This window comes from Cupressus sempervirens, chromosome 6 (assembly GCF_028749045.1).
Source record: "Cupressus sempervirens isolate cs-2001-9-10 chromosome 6, ASM2874904v1, whole genome shotgun sequence".
Taxonomy (NCBI): Eukaryota; Viridiplantae; Streptophyta; class Pinopsida; order Cupressales; family Cupressaceae; genus Cupressus; species Cupressus sempervirens.
Window position 1 is genome coordinate 414,214,729 of NC_143123.1, and position 5,878 is coordinate 414,220,606.

At 33.3% G+C, this 5,878-nt stretch overlaps 1 pseudogene across 1 annotated transcript; it reads left to right on the plus strand.

Annotated features, from left to right (window-relative positions):
- Positions 1-2,990: 2,990 nt before the first annotated feature.
- LOC149552824 (expansin-A9 pseudogene) lies at positions 2,991-4,339 on the plus strand (annotated as a pseudogene). Its single transcript, XR_016353378.1, has 2 exons — positions 2,991-3,078; positions 3,240-4,339. The product of XR_016353378.1 is annotated as an expansin-A9 pseudogene (transcript).
- The last annotated feature ends 1,539 nt before the right edge of the window (positions 4,340-5,878 follow it).

Genomic DNA, 5,878 nt, shown 5'->3' on the forward strand with positions numbered 1-5,878 from the left:
GTAGTAAAATATCCATCTCAAAATCTATTATGCTGGGATGGACTAAAGAATCACCTATTTGGTGGAGTAAATTTGATTTGGCTTGGGGGGGGGGGGGGGTTGGATCATCTAGTAAGATACTTGGGCATCCCTTTCTCTATAGAGCCTAATCTCAATTTGATGTGGGATTGGGCATTTGAAAGAATAAGTAGGAAATTAGCAAAATGGAATAGTAATTTGCTATCTTTTCCTGGTAGATTTCAAGTCTACCAGAAGATTCTATCTTCTTATCCTATTTACTTTTCCTCCATGTGGCTATTCAATCAAGTGTAGATTAACTTTGTTCAGAAAATTATTAGGAAATTTTTGTGGTCTGATGGAAGTGGAATGAAGAAAATACATGTTGTCTCTTGGGATTGGTGTACTAAGAGTAGGGCATGGGGAGGTTTGGGTCTCAAGGACCTCAAGTTTCAATGTGTACCCTTGGTTGTCAAATGGATTGCCAAAGCAGGAGATGGAGAGGAGTCCTGGAAGGTATTGATTAGAAACAATCTGAGGAGGTCCCACTGCAACAGACCTAGAGGATGGAATAATTTTTTCTTTATAGACTCTCTCACAGTTGATGCTCCCTTGGTAGTTCAAGGATCCAATGCTTTTAAAAGTATTTGGAAGGCTTCAAAATTTGTCATGCGTTTCTTAAGCAATAAAGATCTTGTTGAGAAATCTGGTCTCCTTGTGGAAAGAAATCTATTTGGTGGAATTTGAGCCATGGGGATAAAAAGCTTGCTCTCCTCCAAGGGTGCTCAACAAAAAAGTGGTCTAAACTTGGTGTTTCTGTTATTGGAGATATCATCTTGAAAGATAGCTTTGTGGAATGGGAATGGCTAGAAAAGAAGTATCACTTACCCAAATCCCAGTGGAGAACACACTCTATGCTTAGAGGAGCCTTATTTAACATTAGACCTATCAAAGGATGCTGTGATGTCTCATGCTATGATTTTCAATTGCTTTGGCTTGATCATACCCCCCTTCATCTTGTAAAATCTAGATACCTCTACCAGCTGTTAACAAATATCAATGATATCTTTGTTTATGTGAATTCTAAATGGGGTGTTGAGATTGATAATCTGGAATGGATGAAATATTTCACCATGTTTTGGACAAGACCTGTAGAACCCAAAATATCTTGTTTTCTGTGGAAGCTTTTTCTGCACAGACTCCCATTCAAAAGACTAGGGGGGGAGCCTAACATTTGCAGTATGTGTGAACAACCAGAATTTGTCATGCATGTATTTTTTGAATGCCTATTTGTTGCTGAAATTTGGAATATGTTTGGCCTATCTTTCAAAACTCATTTCGATGTTATAAATATAATCTCTAGAACTATCAATAGTAGCAAGTTTTGTAACTCTTTCTGGTCTTTGCTTTCTTCTATTGTTTTATGGTTCATCTATAAATATTAGAATAATGATGTGCTCTTAGGGAAGGACATAAATCTTACTGAGTCTCATAAGAGGCTCATATATTTTGACATTTCTATGTAGATCACAGTAATCCTGAAGGTGAAGGAAAGTAAATTTCTGCAAGTACTAAGAGAAGGAAAAGCTACCATGGAAAAAACAGAGATTGCTTATGGGTACACATTAATAAAAGAAAAAGATTAATTTGAGTACACTTTGAGAGACTTCATCCAACAGATCAAAATGGACAACATGCAGAAGGAACTGAAAAAGAAGGTTGAATATGACTATAGGGTGCTAGGATATAACTCTGTTTCCCCTGATACCAATGATGAAGAAGACGATGAGGAGGATCCTCCTTGAATCAGAAAATAGTTTGATATTATTCTTGAACAAGCCAAAATAATGGCTAGTCATATATGTCTCGAGACTCTTATTATGTACTTCTGTATGTTGTGGTTTTTCTATGTAAACTGATCTGATACTGTGATGTACCCTTTTTGATTAATTGATATGCAATAGAAAAAAAAAATTCTACAACCACTTTCTCTTTTCTCTACTTTTTCTTAGGAAGGTGAATAAGATTTTGTTTCTTTTTGTTTTACATTGTTATACTTTGTTATTTTTATTATATCCGATTGTTTATCTTCCCCTATTCCTATTGAAATGCCTAAGACTATGTTTTTATCTGATATATTTCCTTTGGTATCTATTAAATTGTATCTTGTTGTATTATTCTCTAAATCCCCATCTTAAAATTCTTCCTTATCCATTTCTATGACTTTTTCAACTAACCATCTTTTTTCCTTCATCTAAGTCAGCTTCATCCAAAGGAGTGTGAGATTCAAATCAATCTTTTATATTTACTTTGTTCAACGTATACTAGGTAATTGTTTCGAAGCACAAAAAATTAAAAAGGGACTTGAACCAATTGTAATTCAACTCATAACAACAGTAATAATGATACTAATAGTAACACCCAAAATAAAACACATAGATAAAATTTATCAAATACAAAAATATAAATTTTATTACCAATAAATTTTAATTTTCATTATATTTAACACTACGCTATAAAATTAGCTCAATTTAATCATCATTCTCCATTAATTAATCATGAAATACAGGTGTTGCTTCCAAAAATATGATCTAGAATTTATTACAACCATTGACAATAAGCTGGAATAGCGGATTTATTCGCTTATCACAATCATAGGGAACATAAAATGTATGGTATTGAATCAAGAAAAATAATCTCTGCCTCTGAATTATTAAACAAAGTACTGTGCGAAGGACAGATTACCGGAATGAAAGGCCGGCGCTTCAAAATGAACAAATGTGCGGAGGAAAGAGTTGCTGGATTAGTGTTGACTTATAATTAAGATAGACAATTTATTAAATGTCTGGTTTAAATTAATCGGCATTTTAGGCCTGTTCAAAATTTAAGACTTTCGTGTTTATCTTTTCCACAATACATGCAATTCACGAACCGTTTCCAAAATGTAGATATAAATATCCCCACAAACACACAAAGGTGAAATAACATTTTCGCATACATTGTTTCGCAGTTGAACGGATCGTATGCAGGATAAAAACAATTTACTTTGTTGATTTTTTTCTGGCGTATCAGTGTTTGCAGGTAAGATTTCGTGAGTTTTTTAAAGTTCAGATTTTTTTTATGGTAAACGGCAGAAATCTATATTTATTATTATTATTTGTTCAAATTAATTATTATTATATGTTAAGGGAAGGTAGATTTGAATCTAAAACTTCCATTATTCTTTTTTCTTTTCTTGACAGAAAAAAACTCGAGCATTGAGAGATGGCAGGAAAATGGAGATCTATATTGTTCGTGTTGTTAATGGCGATTTCATGCAAGGCGGCGAAAGCGACGTGGGATTTTGCGCATGCAACGTTCTACAAAGAAGCCCCCGGCGGCGCGTGCGGCTACTCGGACGAAAGTAGCCGTTCTTTGTACGCAGGCATTTATACGACTGCATTGAGCACCGCCTTGTTTGACAACGGTGGCAAATGCGGTTCATGCATAGAAGTTAAGTGTGTATTCAGCAAGTGGTGTTTACCTGGGCCCGACCGCACTGTTAGAGTCACCACAACGGATTTCTGTCCTCCCAATTATGCCTTGCCTAGTGATAATGGTGGTTGGTGCAATCCCCCTCGTAAGCACCTTGACATGTCAATTCCTGCATTTGAGAGGATTGCAGTCTATGAGGGGGGCATTGTGCCTGTTCTCTATAGGAAAGTGAACTGCCTCTTCCATGGGGGAATGAGGTTCACCATCAGGGGGAACCCCTACTTTCTTCTTGTTTTGGTGTGGAATGTGGGTGGAGATGGAGAGATTGTGGGGTTGAGTATCAAGGGGAGCAATACTCCTTGGTTTCCTATGAGGAGGAATTGGGGCCACAATTGGGAGTTCACCCAAGCTTCTCTTCAGGGCCAGGCTTTATCGTTTAGGGCTATGACTAGTGATGGGAAGGCTCACACTTCTACTAATGTTGCTCCTCCATCTTGGTCATTTGGGAGCACTTATGTTGGGGAGCGTTGATTACTACTTTTCATAAATGTTCCGGCTCGACTGCTCGATTGCAGCATTTTGGTTCCTCTTGTGGAGATCTACAAGTTTAGATCTATATGAAGAGGTTCAGTGCAGGAATTTAGGTGGTGGGCCGGTCTTCTATAGATCACTTTTAGTGTTTGTGTGAGTTATAAGAAACTTGTTTAGTTTCTAATAAATGTATACAACAAGTTTACAAAGGTGTCTATATCACAAGAGTAAATGATTATTAATGATGTTTGATCATTGATCCAAAACATCTCAAACATATGATTTTGGAGTTACATTGAAATTCAAATGCATTGCAATAAACAATGCAACTTTGCTATTGGTACTTTGCCTTGTTATTAGGATAGTTTGGGGAGAGTTTAATTCATGGTTGTGGATCACTTCTATGTGACGAGATCTATCCAGTGATTTGTGAGCTTGTCTTAAAAAAATTATCAAAATTATTTTATTTTTAGAAATTGTGTACTCTATTTCCTAACTGATTAAAAATACTAATCACTATCTGCATTCCTAAATCTATGCCAATTACCAAGTTCAATGCTCTACAAGGAATAAAATCCAAAATTTCAAGCTAGTTTTTCATAAGTTATTTTTGTTTCGCAAGTCGTGAGAAACTTGTTCGACTTCTAACAAATGTAAGAAGGTATGATTGCTTTTCTGTTTGTTCTAAGAATTTATAATTCATCAAATTCCTTAATCTACATTAACTGTCACAAACTAGAGACACTTAAAAATGAGTTAACGTTTAACAGTTGATTTCTTGTGTGTATGTGTTTGATAAGAAACTTGTTTCATCTCTAATAAATTTATACAACAATTATGATATAGATGCATACCTCAAGAATAATGCAATAAACCTTTAGTGTATTTGACCATCACTCAAAAATATATCAAATGGACCAATTTTATACAACAATGAAATTTAATTGCATTGAGATTAAAAATGGATCTTCTCTATTAGTTTTTTGTTGTTGTTGTGCTTGAAATAGTTTGAAGACTCTATAGGGAGTTAAATTAATGCTTGTGTGTCACGTCTATGTGGTGAGATCTATCCAATTATCTATGAGTTTTTCTTGAAAAATAATATAATTTATTTTCAACCAAATTTGTAATATTTTATTTTCCCAAACTACTTTTTTCTTGGTTGGGTCATTTTTATGGTAATGGAAACAATTGCATGAAAAAGCTCTTCAATCATAACAAATTCATGGGAATTATAATGCAAATTCAAATTTTTAGTGATCTAATTACAATGTGTTACAGTGATATGTGAACAATTATTGAATAAAAGTATAAATTTGATAAGGTGATGAATGAATGCACATTGAAGAGTTGTTTTATTTAGAGTAAAAATAAAATATTTATATGACTAATTATACACCATATGACTTTCTATTTGGTATTTTGTTGAGAGGTTCTACAAATGTATTTTAGGAAAATTATTTTGAATATATTTGATTATTGCACACATAATTCATAACAATATCCAACTAAATCTATATAAATAATTTTAAAATAATTCTAAATTAAAAACATTTTCTATACCTCTACATTACAAAAAGAATAATTATGCAAAAAAAATCATAAAATAAATAATAAGAATGAAAAAAATGACAAGTTCAAATGGATATAAAATTTAACAATCTCCCTTTTTTATTCCTAAAATTTATAGAGCTCAAATTCCTTCACTTGTATATAATCTTTACAAAATTTAAATGACCAAATTTTTACAATTTATAACATCAAAACTCTAAGATAGTCAAAATAAATTTACAAATAACTTATTATTATTAGGTTCTTCAAGATTTTTCCAAATTCAATGTCTTATTTTACCATTAAAATATTGTACTTTACAAAA